Here is a 19,471-nt window from a genome sequence, read left to right as displayed (position 1 = left end):
TGATCGGACTATTCAGCGGACTTGGCCCAGTGGACCAGAGTCCGCCGGACAATCCGCCCGTGTGTGGGCTCCGGCGGACTTTTTCTTTCAGCCCGTCCGTGTGCTAGCCCACTGGACTTTTGAAATGAACGGACTTGCCTACACACAGAGAAAAGTCATGTATTTGCAAATGAATGCAACAAAAACCTTGGGAGATGAAACAGTTTACTTTTTTTGTTTACGTTTTTTTTTGTTGGTGGCTTTATTCAGGGACCATCTAGGTTGCACGAGTGGAAGTTCTCCTCTCCCCCTCCCTCCTTGCAATCTTCTGGGACATGTCACAGGTCCCAGAAGATTGCCCGACCAATGGAGAGGAGCTGCACAACTCGCACATGCTAAGTGCACACCCAGCTGTGCAGCCGGAAGCTGTCACGGCCAGGTGCCCACACTTGCAATACCAGTCCCGCAGAGAGGTGAGGAAGAGAAGCGAGGGTTCAGTCGGGTGCATCGCTGGACCGTGGGACAGGTGAGTGTGTGTTTATTAAAAGTTAGTAGCTACCCTTTTTGTAGCTGTTGACTTTTAATAAACACAAAGATGAGTGGAACTCCGCTCTAGCTTCTGTTAACTCCTGAACCCCCACATTCTATGGAGCTGAAGAGAGGGACAAGGTGCTCTGTAATCCTAAGGCATGTCCTGCCATAGGGTGACAACCCTACTATAGATACAGTACAAAGTGCTGTCACGCTAGGGCAGTTAAGTAAGTTATCGTCAGAATCACCAGATTAAAACATAAAGCTTTGAAGAATAAAGAAAACCACCATATCTAGGGACTGGTGAGCTACAAGATATTGGGGTTTTGGTACACTTTATTTCTACTCTACTACAAGTATTTTTATTTGAAATCACACCTTCATTAAATGCCTGTAATACATTTATGGGCACAGCTTTAAAAGCATAAAAATTGACTTAATGAACATTCGTGTTTTGGTGCCATCGAAAGATCTGTCATATTTATGCAGCACTTTCGCTGCTGTTCTCTCAACATCTGGATTTCCTATTCTTCAATCTCAGTAATGTTCAATGCATTCTTAATCCAATCAATATTATATTTTCTAAACTTGACTGCTTTTGAACTTCCAACTGTTTTGAGTCAATGATTATCAGACATTGGAGATCTGCACTGCTGATCACTGATCACATTTCATTGTCTGAAGCAAAGTCATAATTATGTGTAATGGGGCCCCATAGCAAAACCAATAACCATTAAAGGACCCCTTGTCTCCGAATCTATCTACTTTTTAGGCGATCCCTGAAAACTTTTCTCTTCGGAAAAGCCTACCCTGCCTCCACCTAACAACTGTTCTTTTATTTTCTTCATTGGCTCATCCCCCAAAGTTATTACCCTTTCATATCAATTGACCCTCCCTCCTAGATTGTAACCTCTAATGAGCAGGGCCCTCTGATTCTTCCTGTATTGAATTGTATTGTAACTGTACTGTCTGCCCTCATGTTGTAAAGCGCTGTGCAATCTGTCAGTGATATATATATATATCGTATTTTTCACTCCATAAGACACACTTTTTCCCCAAAAAAATATGGGGGAAAATGTCTCTGCGTCTTATGGAGCGAATATACACTAGGCACCGCCCCCCACCGCTGCTGCCGCAATGTTAGTAAAAAAGAGGCAGGAGAGCGGAAGACAGACATCCCAAGCCCCCGCAAGCGCCGGTCGATCTCCTGGCTAAGCCTGACACTGTTGCTGCACTGTTGCTGAGACAGAAGACAGAGCAGCTCGAGTGGCCGAATGGAGTACAGCCAAGGCCCCCGCTCGTGCTGCCCTGTCTACTGTCAGGCGGATGTGAGGACGTCAGGTAAGGCTGCATTTATAGGACTGGTAAGGCTGGTAATGCTGCATTTATGGTACTGGTAAGGCTGCATTTATGGCACTGGTAAAGCTGCATTTATGACACTGGTAAGGCTGCAATTCTGAGGTCAGGCTGACTTTTTTTGGCACAGGTCAGGTAGCATTTCATGGGCACTGGTAAATATTTTATTTGGTTCAGAATCATTTTTTTTCTTGTTTTCATCCTCTAAAAACTAGGTGCGTCTTATGGAGTGAAAAATCTGAGGTCTCGGAGGTGTCAATCCCGCCGATAGAGGCGGTGACATTAACTTCCTTCGCTAGTCCCGTCTACCTGGAGTCACGTTCAAAATGAACGGACTTTACTCCGCGTGTGGGCAAGTCCGAGAGCAGCCGAAAGCCGCCGAGAAGGGCCGAGAGCGGCCGAAAGCCGCCGAGAAGGGCCGAGAGCGGCCGAAAGCCGCCAAGAAAGGCCGAAGGCGGCCAAAAGCCGCGAGAAGGGCCGAAGGCGGTTGAAAGCCGCCCAGAGCCCAAAAAATTGTGCAGAAATCGTGGAGTATTGGCATATAACACCCACCCATGATTTTCCCCTGATTTTAAGGGGAAAAAAGTGCGTGTTATACGCCGATAAATACGGTACTTTCATAGTAAAGGTATATAGCTATATAGACACTTATTTGATACCATTCTATAAGAAAATGGAATTGCTCCTAAATAAATTAGCTTGTAGGCAGATAACTATGGGCCCCACAGAAGATGCCTGGTCTGCTATGGCTATACAGTGCCTTGCAAAAGTATTTACCCCCCTTGGCTTTTTACTTATTTTGTTACATTACCCCCCCTTTGTTATGAAGCCCATAAAAAGGTCTGAGTCGCCAGCCCTTTTCTGATTAAAGTACTGCATTTTGGAGCCTGAAAGTCCTGGCTAGAACACCGGTCCACAGTTCATAGATCATCATATTGGCAGTGGAGCTGGGGTATCATTTTGTTTCACTCATAAAAAAAGCTCTGGTGCAACCAATTACCTACAGAAGGCACATAATTAGTGAAATTATGTCCAACCTTGTGCAATCTAAGTGTCACATGATCTCTCATTCTATATACACACCTTTTTGAAAGGCCCCAGAGGCTGCAACACCTAAGCAAAAGACACCACTAACCAAACACTGCCATGAGGACCAAGGAACTCTCCAAACAAGTAAGGGACAATGTTGTTGAGACGTAAAAGTCAGAGTTAGGTTATAAAAAAAATATCCAAATCTTTGATTATCCCTAGGAGCACCATCAAATCTATTATAAGCAAATGGAAAGAACATGACACAACAGCAAACCTGCCAAGAGACAGCCGCACACCAAAACTCATGGACAAGGCAAGGAGGGCATTAATCAGAGAGGCAACACATAGACCTAAGGTAACCCTGGAGGAGCTGCAGAGTTCCACAGCAGAGACTGGAGTATCTGTACATAGGACAACAATAAGCCGTACGCTCCATAGAGTTGGGCTTTATGGCAGAGTGGCCAGAAGAAAGCCATTACTTTCAGAAAAAAACAAAATGGCACATTCTGAGTTTCTGAAAAGGCATGTGGGAGACTCCCAAAATGTATGGAGGAAGGTGCTCTGGTCTGATTAGTCTAAAATTGAACTTTTTGGCCATCAAAGAAAATGCTATGTCTGGTGCAAACCCAACACATCACATCACCCAAAGAACACCATTCCCACAGTGAAACACGGTGGTGGCAGCATCATGCTGTAGGGATGTTGTTCAGCAGTTGGGACTGGGAAACTGGTCAGAGTTGAGGGAAAGATGGATGGTGCAAAATACAGGGATATTCTTCAGCAAAACCTGTACCACTCTGTGTATGATTTGAGGCTAGGATGGAGGTTCACCTTCCAGCAGGACAATGACCCCAAACACACTGCTAAAGCAACACTTGAGTGGTTTAAGGGGAAACATGTAAATGTGTTGGAATGGTCTAGTCAAAGCCCAGACCTCAATCCAATAGAAAATCTGTGGCCAGACTTAAAGATTGCTGTTCTCAAGCGTAAACCATCCAACTTGAAGGAGCTGGAGCAGTTTCTCAAGGAGGAATGGGCAAAAATCCCAGTAGTAAGATGTGGCAAGCTCATAGAGACTTATCCAAAGAGACTTGGAGCTGTGATAGCCGCAAAAGTTGTCTCTACAAAGTATTGACTTAAGGGGGGTGATTAGTTATGCACATTGACTTTTTCTGTTATTTTGTCCTATTTGTTATCTTCTTTATCTAAAACATCTTCAAAGTTGTGGGCATGTTCTGTAAATTAAATTATGCAAATCCTCAAACAATCTATGTTAATTCCAGGTTGTGAGGCAACAAAAAACAAAAAATGCCAAGGGGGTGAATACTTTTGCAAGGCACTGTAAATACACCCTAGGTTCAAAGGCACCTGTAGACATTAGATGATAATCTCAATTGGGAGATGATTTAACTACTATGCGGCAGAACACATCAGAGCTGATTGGGTATGATAAATGATCATACCCAAAAGCTATACATTTCCCCAGGTTGGCACCACAATGGTTGTGTTTGCGCCATTACTCACTTGCCATGCCTTATAGTGCACTGTGTCTCTGTATGGAGGCATCCAATGCAATATTCCCAACACACACATTCTTGTAGAGATGGCAGTCTCTATAAATGGGCGCTGAAGCAATCACTGGCTGGAACCCTGCATAGTCAAAGAAAGTAATGTCACCAGCACACCAGGAGCTCCAAAAATGTGTCCAAAGCTTTAACCAGCGTTCACATAATTACAACAGAAAGCGTGAAATGTGGCACATGCCTGATGAAGGGGTCCTGTGTGGCTCTGAAACGTCACTTTCTGCTGTAAATATGTGATCGGGACCCATTTTTTGGAGATCCTGGTGTGCTGGTGACATTACTTTCTCAGTAGGAAGGCAGCCATCTTGGTAGAGGCACAGTTTTTCTTCCTCATGTCAGAGCCTCCAAGAAGAAGAAAAGTGAGCAGTACATTGGTTATATCACCAAATCTCAAAAATCGAAAGCTGGCCTTAGATGGATCGAAATTCTGCCAGATCAGCAGAGATTGGCCAAATATTGATCCATGTGTGGCAGGCCCTGCTCGGCAGAATTCTAATGTTAGATCGGCTTCTTTCGAATGGAAGGTTAGAAAATGTTTGTTGATTAATGGCTGCAGTCAATCAGAAGTGTTGTAGTGTGCAGACCCCTGACGGGCCCTGATGTTTATCCCAAGTTCTATTCCTGATCGGCATCAAGTAGTTTCCCAGTCTCTCTACATAAAAACCAGGCATGGAGTGTCTTTTTAGATTTAGTGCTTGAAGACCTTTGGTAGGGTACTGTGTGAACCTTGAAATACTACCAATTTTTGCAAGACGTAATAGAGGACACCAGTGGCAACTGGTGGTGTTTTTTTGGGGGTGGGTGGCAAACAACCCCCCATCCACCCCAAGCAACACCCAACCCCATTGTTTGCTAGTCAATCCAGCATTTACCCCATCGTTAGCGGGTGGCAGGCAGCGTGGTGCAGCGGCTTGGCTCAGAGTCCTCTCTTCCATGGCAGCTTCCAGCTCCTCCCCTCCTCCTCCTAGATGTTCAATAGGATCACCTGTCCTTTCAGTCAATCGAGTGACCGGTGTCAAAACCCGCTTCCTAATTGGCCGGGAGGAGGATCAGTGTTGCAACAGCAAATATTAATTCGCTGTTGTAACACACCTAGGTGGAATTGGAACACACTCTCTGCGACCCAAGCCCACCCTATATTGAGGCCTATTAGAGCCTCTAGCGCCCGTACGCCCTTATTTGGACGTGCTGCCCCTCGTGGAGACTCCCTGACTATGACTGTTTCTTCAGGGTGAAACCCTCTTCAGGCTAGTGATGAGTGAACTACATCTCAGGGAACTCCAATGCAAAAGCAAACCCTGAGCCAGCACATCTGGAGCAGTCTTTCCAAGAGTTAACCAGGACAGCCCTTAGGATCTCTTTAAGGCTTGTACTTAGTGTGCACTGAGTACTTGAATGCTTTCCTGCAGTACCAGGCAGCTCCTGTAATATGAGCCCCCAGGTCAATTGCACTGTGGATTTCCTGTAAACTGCTCCCAGCAATTTTAGACACACATCCCTCAGTTCTCCACAACTGGGACACTGATGGCCTCCTCCAAACTTTAGCTAAGTGACCCAGAGGGCCACAGCTCTCTGGCTGGGTCTTATCCACCAGGACAATGCCTATTAATGCACACCACAGCCCCCTACTGGTCATTCTTTCTACCAGGGATTGGCTGAGGCTGTATGAATATGCAAGTTGAGGGTCTGCCTCTTTCAACCTACTAAATTATGAAACTTACCAGACAACCAAGGGGAAGCTGTCGAACCTTCAATCAGCAGAACCCAAAGCTGCCAAAAGCAGTCAAACTTTGCTCCACTGGCTACAGAGGCACCAAAAACTAATTTTGCCTCAATACTACTAGCAACTTAACTAGGAGGGTACTATAGTGCTCCCAGCAATTGATCCCAGCAATTTAGGCAAAAACTCCTCAGTTCTCCACTGGGATCCTGATGGCCTACTCCAAACTTCAGCTAAGTGACCCAGAGGGCCACAGCCCTGAGTCAGGATGGGTCTTCTCCACCAGGACAACGACCCTGCTGTTCTAGGATGCCTATTAATGCCCTCCTCAGCCCCCTACTGGACAACCAAGAGGAAGCTGTTGAACCTGCAACCAGCAGAACCCAAAGCAGCCAAAAGCAATCAAACTTTGCTCCACTGGCTACAGAGGTATCAAAAACAAAATTTGTCTCAATACTACTAGCAACCTAACTAGGAGGGTACTATAGTGTACAGAGTCCCACTGTTAGAATAAAATGTCCCAGTGGGGGAGATTTCTCCATCCAAACAAATCAGCTCACTGGCTGAACAAAATTAAACATATATGGCCAGATTAATAGTCAAAGGCTGCAGAACCAAAGATATACATACAGTGCTGACTAGGGATGAACTCGGTGTTCGACTCAAACTTGTGTTCGACTCGAACACGGGCCGTTCGCCTGTTCGCGAATTCAGAACTTTGTGGACCGTTGGCACCAAATTCGTGTGGCATGAACAGCCCACAATGCAATACGCCATCTCCGTGCATTGCTGGCTCATGATTGGCCAAGCATGCACTGTGACCCCGCATGCTTGGTCAATCACATCGCCGGCAGCGAGGAGAGCCATGATTGGCCACATGCAGGATGCCTGTGGCAAATGATAGCTCAGGGGGGTTTAGTACATGCCCCACACTATATAAGGCCACCATTGTGGCGGCCTTGTGTAGTGTGTTGGCGTGCAGGGAAAGAGCAAGATAGGCAGTGACAGTGTCTTTTTGCTTGGGAACCTAGCGCTGTTACAGTGGGTGTTGTGTGCCTCCTGCACAGTATACACCTGAAGCTACCCCTTATTGCTGGTGTTGTTCTGTTTCTGTAACACGGGCATCTGCAGCATTTACAGTGGGTGTTGTGTGCCTCCTGCACAGTATACACCTGAAGATAGCCCTTATTGCTGGTGTTGTTCTGTTTCTGTAATACAAGCATTTGCAGCAGTTAAAGTGGGTGTTGTGTGCCTCCTGCACAGTATACACCTGAAGATTATTGCTGGTGTTGTTCTTATTGCTGGTGTTGTTCTGTTTCTGTAACACGGGCATCTGCAGCATTTACAGTGGGTGTTGTGTGCCTCCTGCACAGTATACACCTGAAGATAGCCCTTATTGCTGGTGTTGTTCTGTTTCTGTAATACAAGCATCTGCAGCAGTTAAAGTGGGTGTTGTGTGCCTCCTGCACAGTATACACCTGAAGATACCCCTTATTGCTGGTGTTGTTCCATTGCATATCTTGCATATTAGCCTTTAAAATTAGCACTTTTGATTTCGAACTTTAATAGGGTTCTAAAGTTCGTACGAATTTTAGGTCCGTTCGAAGGTTCTGGTGAAAACCGAACCGGGGGGGGGGGGGGGGGGGGTGTTCAGCTCATCCCTAGCGCTGAGGCTGTAGACAAAGGAGTACCTAGGCACCCTTACATACCAGAACGTTTTTTTTCCAGCAAGAATTCCAGACAAAGGGTACATATTTTTAGATATCCCCTTTAATGTTGAAAATCTTCACTTTGAGTTCAGGTCCCTTTCAAAGCATTTTCCACCTTTGTATTTTAAAATGACTTTATGATGAAGCTCAAAAAAATTGGCAACTCTTTAGCAAACAGGATTTCCTGAAGTGAAAAACCTTCAAGCACAGCGAAGATGCAACCCTCTTTTCACGAAATGCTCGTTATAATTAATACTGTATACAGCACTGATATCTACAAAGTAAAATCATATGAGGGAGGTATAATAACATCATGACAAACACATGGACATGAAACAGTAAGAACGCAGACTCGGTAAGAGAAAAAAAAGTTATAATTTAAAGAAGATGCATTAGAGGAGGTAGCCACAAATTCTTCAAAGGCAAACCAACAATGGTTTCTTAATACCCCTATTTTATATCTTGGGGTAAACTCAGAAAGCTTTAACTGCAGCTGAAGACATAAAATAGGGTTCTTAAGAAACAATTGTTTGTTAGTTGTAACACATGACATTTCATAGGCCTGGAAGCATTATTTTAATATTACCCAGCCCCATCCCATATGTATTTGCAAAACATAGAGTTCTCTCTGGGGAGAAAGTCGGGGTGTATGGAACAGATTTTGGTATGAGACACTGAACGATCAAGGAATCACCAAAAAGTCTTATGTCTATGCATAAGATAGCCCTTTTAGCTATGCCGCCTTCAAATTATTTTTGGTTAGATACCTGTACTGTATATAGATAGATAGATAGATAGATAGATAGATAGATAGATAGATAGATAGATAGATAGATAGATAGGAATATATTGTGGTGGGATGTAGGAATAAAGTATGATGTTATACTGCACATTTCTGGGCAAAGAACTGAACTGAAGAAGAACTGAATATCAGAGTCTAAATGTGGTAAATGAAACTGGGAGAGTCAGGCCTGACCATGAAAGGTCAGCCCATTGGAGGAATCTGATTGGAGACAGGTGGATTTTGCCCACCACTGGAATGCATCTGCAGTCAGGGCTACTGAGCAAGCTATTGCTGGTGAGGCTACAGATTGAGGAAGACACCCTGATATCATTGATAGATGGCTATCCTGATAGGCAGAACGGACCAGAAGCCATATCAGGCCATTGGCCAAGCTGGGCAACTGTCAAGAGACAATGGTAGAGGACATTTGTATGGGCCAAGGGCCTGAGACCTTAAAGACAGCTAGTCCAGCAGGGAGAAGCAAACTGCCACTGTTCCAAGCCCCTTCTGACTCATGCCCACGGGTGCGGTTGCTGGTCTCGCTCTCAAACTTATCTCCACTTCAAGTAATATTCGAATGAAGGGAGATACAGCCAAAACCAGTATTAGTGTACATCATCCATTTATTCCACAAGATGAAATCAGCACATCCCCAAGGTCCTCAAACTCGAAATTGCTAAACCCTTAAACAAATCTTAATCTATCTAGAACTTCATATGGTCGTAAGAGTGGCATCAAATGGAGGAAGAGAGAGACACGAGCAGACATAGCTGTGTAACAAATACCCAGGTGGCCGGGAAAACTCTATTTCATGATCAATGAGCCCCTGCAAGGATAGAAGTTTGTTTTATTCTCCTTCATTAATGGATCAAAATGGATAAGAAGCCCCAAACCTCACATTGGAGAGAGTCCTCAAACACTCTCCATCTGAAACTGACCTATTACAAAAGTTACAACGTGATATTATGTTGCAAACAAACAATCGACAACCAATCAGCTCACCTGCCCTGGCAATAGTGGGAATTTTGGCAGTGAGTGGTACTAAAGCATACTTCCCCTAAAGTGAGCAACAGCAAGAATAGAAAGTGCCAGCACTCATCAGATGTCCACTAGGCATATCTTTATATTTACTTTGGTTAGATAAAATAGTATCCATGCCAATGCTTATGTATCACGGGAAATCCTAGACCTAGTCATAGCTCGTGAGATTATGTTAAGTATTTGCCCGCCAATTTCTTGATTGTGGAACTCATATAGCACACCTCCTCGCTATCAATGTCCCTGTACCATAACTCTGGAATAAATGGTAGCATTTTCTTGTTATCTGTCTATGTGTGGTATAAGGATATGAAAAATAATTTCACTGAAACTGATTTTGTGGCCAAATTACTGATTTCACCTTTGCAAAAATTACTGTAGCACCCTCTACATAAAGGTTTGTGCTAGAGTAGCATTTTTCTAGCTGCAGGACTCAAGTGGAGGTAAATTTAGCCAGGTCTGTGCTTTAGGACAGGCCTGATTGTTTTGGATTTTGGTACTGAGAGTGGCCCTTTGAAGAGGAGAAGGTCAGTGCAACAGAAAACAAGTAGAAGCTGGTCAGAGCAGTGTAGGGGGGGAACACGGCATTGCCAGTAACGGACTGTCCGAGAGCAGTAGTCTACTTATTGCCAAGTGTGAAGTTATTGGGGGGAGATGCCGTGTCCTCTCTGGCCTGATAATGCACGGGTAATATCTTCCAAAGACTGGGTGGTCAGTTTCATGGAGTCCGGAAGAGAGGGTCTTTGATTCATAAAGGCAATATCATTCTGGTCTACAAGTCAGAATTATTCAGAGTGATTCCTCTTGTTCCATTGGAAGTGAAGTTAGTAACTCAGTAAAGCATTTGCAACAGAAAGAAAAAAAAACGATCAATAGAGAAGTTAACACACAGAAGTACAGAATTACAAGGCCAAGGTCACGAGTAATGTCAAAAATGTGCTGTATGATGGGCATCTCATATTAATTTTTCCTCTCATCCAAGTTGTACCCTACAATAAAGCAACAAAACGGATCAAAGTGTCCGTTCATTGTCTTTAAAATGGTGGATGGGGGGGTTGGCCGCAGGGTGATTGGCAGATTGCTAGTAACCAAATCAGCAGCCCTTACGTGGGTAACGCTACATTACCTTGGAAGGGGTTGCTTGTAAAAAATCCACAAACACCATGTGATCACCATTTTAGCACTAACATGGTCATAAATGGATACACAATGCCCAATAAACTGGTTGTAAACCATTACATATACCCAGTGGCATGACTGGTGACCAGGTGACATACAGAGATGAAACAATTCCTCCTACACAAGTTGTACCTGTTTATCTGCAGCCATCTTTCCCCTACATCCATTCAAGGTGCAGAATTTACACAGGAACTCTCAGCTCTGAAAAGCGGGGGGGGGGGGTGAAGTTACATTTGTGAGGAGAGCTCTGAGAACTGATTGGAGGGAAGGGAGGCAGCACACAGGAACAGAGCTGGAGATTCCTCGCCGCCATCATTTTTCTCTTGGTGTCAGGAAAACTTGTCAGAAGTAACTTGTGCAAATAGCAGAGGAATGAGACAGTGACCAGAATGGGTTAAGACACCCTACAGAGGAATATGCTTTATTCATATTTCATGTCCGAGGTTTATATAGGGCCATCTTTAATATTGATTGGACCCAGGGGAAAACTTTTCTTGGGCCACCCCCCATGCAGTTTTGCTCTCCACCTGCTCTGAGACATACAATAAATAGCAGCTAGACTCAAAATCTTTTTACTGAATCAGATTAGGTGGCTATTGCAATTGGTTGTCAGAGGTTACAGTGCATCATTACCGCTCACTGACTGGTTGCTAGAGGTTACAGCACACATTAAGTCTCACTGATTAGTTGCTAGAGGTTTACAGCACATGATTTCTGCTTGTTGATTGGTTGCTAGAGATTACTGTGGATATGACATTAGGGGGGCATTATATACATATCAGTGCTGCCAGTCGCCCCTATTTATATATGAATGCCACTGCTATTTACATATGAATGCCGGTAATTTACTTGTAAACTGAGGGTCTGCAGCTGAGTCATCTGTACACAACAATAGGGCAGAGCTGGGCAGCATTAGTAGCAGCACTTCACACTGAGATATTGGGACACATCAAAGGACTAAAGCCTCAGGGGACGAGGGAATTTAAACCAGGATAGTTGGCAAGTATGAAGCAGCTGCTTTGGGCTCCATAACAATGACAGGGCCCAGGGCAGCTGCCCCTTTTGCCCTGCCTTAAAAACGGTCCTGGGTTTACAACCACTTTAAACCTATTGCTAACCCCAGGCTTTTAAACAAAGTCATGAGATTGCCATATCATTTCTAAAAATCACATCACTTTGTTTACAAACCCAGGGTTAGGTAAAATTCGGTATAAAAGAAAGCCAGCTGCAATAACTTAGGTCTCTACAATGAAGCCCACTTTTCTGGGTAAAATGCCTCAGTAGAGGAATTCCCAGGGTGGGCTCAGTTTGTACTGTCTGGAACAATAACGTCTTTTATGAATGTTATTGAGCTACTAAGTGCAGACGGTCTTCTTTTATACCGTTGAGATTTCTACTGAAGGTAAGTCTGACTGTGATGCCACGTACACGCGACCGTTTTTTTCCATCAGAATAAACTCTGACGGTCTTTCCAACAGGGTTCTGCTGAAACGGACTTGCCTACACACGATCACACCAAAGTCCGTTTGTTTAGAACGTGATGACGTACGACGGGACTAGAAAAAGGAAGTTCAATAGCCAGTAGTCAATAGGTGCCCTTGGTCCGTCGGAATAGCATACAGACGAACGTTTTTTCCGATAAGAATTGATTCTGTCGGAAAGATTTAAAGCATTTTCTTTTTCTAGGTCCGTCAGAATTTTTGAAAAATAAAGTCAGATGAAGCCCACACACAATCGTAATATCCGATGAAATGATTCCATCTGACCTTTTCTGCCAGAAAGTCCGACCGTGTGTACTTGGCATTAGAGGGCTTTGGAGCGGTGTGTTGTTTACTGTGTTTTAGGGTTAGCAATGGGGTTAGGAATAACTTTAACATTGCCATTAGGGTTGGGCTTGTTGGCACCAGAACAGGTCCAGGATAGCTGAAAGCAGCTTCTCTAACCCTCAAGGGTCATTTAAAGCCACTACAACCTAATTTTGCCATCCCCTTTTGACTCCAATATCCTATGTCCTGATTTTTCGCCAAAATTTTAGCTAAGTTAAAACTCATGATTTGGTTCAGTCCTAGTCTTGTAATACCTATATTTAAATACTCTAGATAACGCTGCATTCCTGTAGCCTGTGATGGATATTTTGAGGCCATAGCATACCAAAGGCCATTGTGATTGCTAGAATACTTTTTTCCATTTTTTTTTCCATTCCATAGAGTCTCTCCTTCTTATTTTGAACAGCAATTATTTCAAATATTTTTGAATTCCTTTTTATGACTCCAACAACACTCTGACTCTAAGCCCTTGTACACACGGTCGGAGATTCCGACAACCAAATCCGACGGATTTTGTCCGAAACTGTTGTATACACACGTTCGGACGAAGTTGATGATGTTATTTCGTTACGACGGGACTATGTTCAGGCTAGTAGCCAATAGCTTTGATGTAGGAATTTGATCTGAGCATGCGTGGCACTTTGTCCGATCGGAATTCTCTACACATGATCGGAGTATGTCCTATCGGAAAATATTTCCGGCAAGTTAGAAAATTTGGTCCGCCGAATATTCCGACGGAAACAGTTGGATGCAGACCACACACAGTCGGAATATCCGACAAAACGCTCTGATCGGACACATTCCGTCGGAATCTCCGACCGTGTGTACAAGGGCTAATGGTGCCCATACACATACAAGTTAACTCATCAGCGCCGACCGTACGCACAGATGCGGCCTCGGCTTGAGGCTGCAGGCATCGTTTTTTTAGAGCAGGGGGTCAACTCTTTAGGGATAACAACCGATGCAGCTAAAAGCCACTCAGCTGTTATCCTAAAGGAGCGGGAGAGGACATCCCCCCTGTCCCGCTGCCTTCCGCAGCTCTTTCCAGTCCCACCAGAAGACCCGATCCATGATCTGGCATTTCCGCCGGCTGAGACTGGAACAAAGCTAGAAACAGCTTTGTTCCAGTCTCCTATGTAAAAACACAGAAGCAATGTCACAATGTAAATTCCGGTTTACTCAGCTGCCAATGGCGCTGATTAAAAAGAATGACAGTATTCCGAATCGCCATTTTTAGCGATCTGAATACTTTGAAGTGCAAAACTGGGGTCTTTTAGATCCCCAATCCCTCCATAAAGATTACCTGTCACAAGGGATGTTTACATCCCTTGTGACAGCAATAAAAGAGATCTTTTTTTTTTTAAGTGATAATGTAAAAAAAATAAAAATAAAAAAAATAAGAAAAAAAAAATATTGAAAGCTCCCCTGTCGCTGCGAGCTCACACAGCAAAGAAACCGCATGCGCCCGCATATGTAAACAGTGTTCAATTCACACATGTGAGGTATCGCCATGATCAATAGAGCGAGAGCAATAATTCTAGCAAAATACTTTTTCTGTAACTCTAACCTGGTAACCGTTAAAAAAATTTTTAAAGCGTCGCCTATGGAAATTTTTAGGTACCGTAGTTTGTCGCCATTCCCCAAGTGTGCGCAACTTCAAAGCATGACATGTTGGGTATCTATTTACTCGGTGTAACATCATCTTTCACATTATACAAAAAAATTGGGCTAACTTTTTTTATCAATTCAATTGAAAGACCACTGCGCAAATACCATGTGACATAAAATATTGCAACAATCACCATTTTATTCTCTAGGGTCTCTGCTAAAAAATATATATATAATTGTTGGGGGTTCTAAGTCATTTTCTAGCAAAAAATACAGATTTTAACTTGTAAGCAACAAATGTCAGAAATAGGCTGACATAGGTACACACGAGCAGATTTTCCATCGGAAAAAACTTGGATGTTTTTTCCGACGGAATTTCGCTCAGGCTTGGATTGCATACACACGGTCACACAAAAGTTCGCCAAACTTTCGACCGTCAAGAACGTGATGACGTACAACACTATGACGAGCTGAGAAAACTAAGTTCAATGCTTCCGAGCATGCGTCAAATTTTTCTGAGCATGCGTAGAAATTTTGCGCGTCGGAATTTGTACAGAATTTGTTCCGACCGAAAAATTGAGTACCTGCTCTCAATCTTTTGCTGGCCGAATTCAAAAGTCCGATGGAGCATACACACGGTCGAATTTTCCGACCAAAAGCTCTCATTGGTCTTTTGATGGCCGAATATCTAATCGTGTGTACAGGGCATTAGGCATGAAAGGGTTTTTAACCGCTTGCCAACCACCTCACACAGATATACAGAATGGCACAGCTGGGCAAAACCCCATATGGGGAAGGCCGTCCCCTTTAACAGCTGCATGGCGGGGGACCCGATGCACGTGGCCGGCAGGCACGATCGCCACCAGCCATGCGTGATCGCATGCATGAGAGCCAGCACGGGAATGTGTGTGTGTACATACACAAACCCCTGTTCTGTCAGGGAAGAGGAAACCTATCGCTGTTCCTACTAAGGACTCTCCTCCCCCAGTCAGTCCTATCCACATACAGTTAGAACACATACAGGGAACACACATTTAACCCCTTGATCGCCCCCTAGTGTTAACCCCTTCTCTACCAGTTACAGTTACACAGTAATCAGTGCATTTTTATAGCACTGGTCACTGTATAAATGTCAATGGTCCCAAAAATGCGTCAAAAGTGTCCGATCTGTCCGCCGCAATGTCGCAGTACTGATATAAAATCACATATTGTTGCCATTACTAGTAAAACAAATAAAATAAATAAAAATGCCATAAATCTTTCCCATAGTTTGCAGACACTATAACTTTTGCACAAACCAATAAATATACCCTTGTTGCAATTTTTTTACCAAATATATGTAGAAGAATATATATTGGCCTAAACTAATGAATAAATGTGTTTTTTTTTTTTATATTTTTGGGGGTATTTATTATAGCAAAAAGTAATATATATTTAATTTTTTTTCAAAATTGGCGCTTTTTTATGTTTATAGCGGAAAAAAAAAAAAAAGAGGTGATCAAGTACTACTAAAAGAAAGCTCTATTTGTGGAAAAAAAAGGACACAAATTTCTTTTGGGTACAGCATCGCACGACCGTGCAATTGTCAGTTAAAGTGACGCAGTGTCAAATTGTAAAAAGTGCTCTGGTCAGGGGGTCAGGGGGTAAAATCTTCCGGGGCTGAACTGGTTAAATAACAAATTAATGACTTTCATGGTTTGACAGTTGGTAGAGAGGTCCTTGGCTGTTGGAACGGCTGCCGTAGAAGGCAAGATGACAGTATTTAGAAAGACACTGGCAGCTTTTTTTACAGCAAAGAACGGGGAAGCATTTGCAGGGCAAGACATGGCAAAGGATATTTAGATTGATAATAATTAAAGGATTGAGGCTAGGTTCACACTGCTGCGGTGCGAATTTAGCGCAATTTTAATCGCGTTGCGTATTTGCATCGCAAATTCTTTATGTGTTCTTGCGATTCTACTGCAAATTTTGCAGTCTATGGAACCGAATTCGCAGCGCACATGGATCAAACTCCGACAGGACCCTTTTTTTTACGCAGCTTAGATTCGCAACGCATTAATGTGAACGGCACTCCTGGAAAACTATGTTATTAAAATGACTGGCGAAATTTGAGCGATCGCAACAGCTCAAATTCGCAATAGAATTCGCAGCAGTGTGAGCCTAAAAAAAAACAGAGAAAATAACATGAAAAGGATCTCTTTAACAATTTGATATTTCAAAAATAGAAAATGTATATACAAATATGAAAGCCAAAATTCAGCAGGAAGTTTTCGGGATTTTAAAGGACCTCATCTTTAACATTTCCTTATCTCTAGTTATTTTTAAACCGGGCAACTTCCCGTTGCTCACTTGCTCAGCATTCTCAGGTCGAGGTCTGAGTCTCACCAGACTTAAAAGTCATTTGTTCAAGGTCGACTCGGAGTTGTATTCTTGTGCTAGTCAATCAAAGAGGGATCATCCAATTGTAGGAACGGTTCCCCGCTGAATGACGCCGACACTGATACTGTCTAGAGAAGAATGTGATGAGATGAGGAGAGAACAATTATAAGCTGTGCAAATTTAGGGGAAGAGTTAGCACAGACAAAAGAGCTCGGAATTTCATGCTACTGTGATAAATGTGCTGAACCGTGAGTGATAAGTTGTAATCAATATGAAACACAATAGGGATGAAAATTGATCAGTTTGTTAAGGTGTAGGAGTTATTTTAAATATTTTTTTTCAACTATATGTCATAGTATAACCCAACCTTTCTCAACATTGCATGATTCTATCTATGGCTGCCGCTGCCACCCCCCATTCAGGCGCCCAGCCCCTTGGCGGGGGTGTTTTTGAAGCACCCGATTAGAGCCAAAGGCTCTAATAGGCTTCAAAAAAAGTAACCTGCGAGTGCCATGCTGTTTGCTCGCAGGTATCTCAGCTGTGTTATAAAAGCGAATGACTATTCACTTTCCTAACACCAAACCGCCTCTCCGCCAATCAGGTGCTCAGGTCTGTTACCTGTCACCTGATTGGCTGAAACTACAGGCGCCAATACTGGACGCCTATCAGGAGGAGAGGACGGGAGATGAGCACGGCAAGAGACACATGGAGGACCCCGCTCGTCGCCGTCACCCGCTGACCCACCAAGACAGGGTAAGGACCGGGCAGACGGCGAGCTGCGGGGGTCACACTTGGGGCATTCAAGGGCACACTGGAAGCGTGTGATGGCCCAGTGGCAGCGTTTGATGGGCACACACTGGCAGCGTTTGATGGGCACACACTGGCAGCATTTGATGGGCACACTGGCAGCATTTGATGGGCACACTGGCAGCGTTTGATGGCACAGTGGCAGCGTTTGATGGACACAGTGGCAGGGTTTGGCACAGTGCCTGCGTTTGATGGGCACAGTGGCAGCGTTTGATGGACACAGTGGCAGCGTTTGATGGCACAGTGGCAGCGTTTAATGGGCACAGTGGCAGGGTTTGGCACAGTGGCTGCAATTGATGGGCACAGTGGCAGCGTTTGATGGCACAGTGGCTGCAATTGATGATATTTTTAAAAAAAAATTGCGCCTACCCAAAAAAAATTTTTGGAGCACCAGCCGCCACTGACCACATTCACTAAGCACTGGGGAAAATTTCCTTGCAAAGTGAGGAGCCTTTTTTGCCTTTAGTAAAGCAACACCATAGATACAAATGCTCTGTGCATAGGACTTACCAAAGGCACATAGGCTGTCCACTTTGCAAGGGAATTTTCGCCAGAGGTTAGTGAATACGTTAAGATTTAATTTAGTAAAGAATACCCAATCACGTGCAAGGGCATTAAAAATTAAAATGCATTTTTGCTTGCGCACGATTGGATGAAGTCAGCAGAGCTTCACCTCATTCACTAAGCTTTGGGGAAAATTCCATTAGAAAATGCAACTTCCCTTTCAAAGCGCACAGTCTATTTGCCTTTAGTAAATCAAACCTATCGTGTTTTTAAATATTGGTTAGGATCACATATTTTTTATTTATTTTTTGCATTGAGGTGCACTGACAGCCCATTCACGATGAACTGGCTTACTAACCCAATACGCCATAAAAACACGTGTGCTAAAGCATACACAGCATAGTATAAACAAGCCCTGGAAAAGTCATTAATCAAATAACAATGGTTACTTTTAAAATAATAATTAAACTCAATACTTTTTAAATCTTGTTTGAAAAAGGAAATTATAAAATGATTATTTTATATATAAATAAGTGTAATCATTGTCAGACTTTAGGTACACTAATGACTGAGCAGTATGTTCATGCCCAGTAGCCGTCTTTTGGTTTGAAACGCCAATCACCTTTCATGACAGTCAAAGTTCAGGTTTAAATGCCCCCATGAGTGTTTTATCTGATAAAACCTGACAAGAGGGCAGGAAGCTGACAAGGTTAAAGATAAAAACAGATATAAATGATTATCCTCAATTAAAAAGTCATTGTGCTTACCATACTGCCATCTGAGCTCTGTCAAGGCTGTGGGTATGGGATACGTGAGCTTGTGTGCAGTCATTCCCTGACCTTTGTATTTCACATTGTCATGGCCTAATTACTGGTTAATGATTTGTCATTTACATCTGAATTGTAGGAAAGGAAGATAGGAGGAAACAGGACAGAAGCTTATGTAACACCTTTCCTACGGGCTGTTCAAACAAGACATGGGAAAATACTGGGTTCAAAAATGAAAAAAACGAAAAAACAAATCCTAAAAATAATAAATAATGAATAATAAATAAATACAAAATAATAATAATAAACAAACACTGTACACATATCAGATTGCTAGATAAAGCCTATTGATTATTCATATCATGCCTCTCCCTAATTGGCTTTCATAGAAGAGGGACAGCAAAAAAGTCCAAGTGGCCCATTGAGTCTGTCCCTGTTTTCTGTTTTATATTTGATTTTTTTTTTTTTTTATCTGAACAATATAGATCTATACTAAGACAAAAAGAAATGGGGCAGCCTCAATGCACTACTTTGCATTTTTCTGCTGTTACTCTTCTATGTTTCCATGCAAGCTAATCAGGGTGAAGTATAATATGAATAAAATATAAGCTTCATCTAGCAGTCTGATATGTGTACAGTATTAGTTTTCTTCTTCTTCTTCTTCTTCTT

At 43.2% G+C, this 19,471-nt stretch overlaps 1 protein-coding gene across 1 annotated transcript in view; it reads right to left on the bottom strand.

Moving 5' to 3' along the window:
- The window catches only part of WNT11 (Wnt family member 11), a 182,147-nt gene extending 163,287 nt beyond the window's left edge, over nt 1-18,860 (bottom strand). Inside the window, exon 1 of the mRNA XM_077451435.1 lies at nt 18,803-18,860. The gene's annotated coding sequence lies outside the window, so the exon portion shown is untranslated. The remainder of the gene's footprint in view (nt 1-18,802) is intronic.
- Between the last annotated feature and the right edge of the window lie 611 nt (nt 18,861-19,471).

Source organism: Lithobates pipiens, unplaced genomic scaffold (assembly GCF_037356315.1).
Source record: "Lithobates pipiens isolate NorthernLeopardFrog02 unplaced genomic scaffold, aLitPip1_a1.2 Scaffold_23, whole genome shotgun sequence".
Taxonomy (NCBI): Eukaryota; Metazoa; Chordata; class Amphibia; order Anura; family Ranidae; genus Lithobates; species Lithobates pipiens.
Note: the sequence above shows the minus strand (reverse complement) of the source record. Positions and strands in the feature narration are given on the sequence as shown.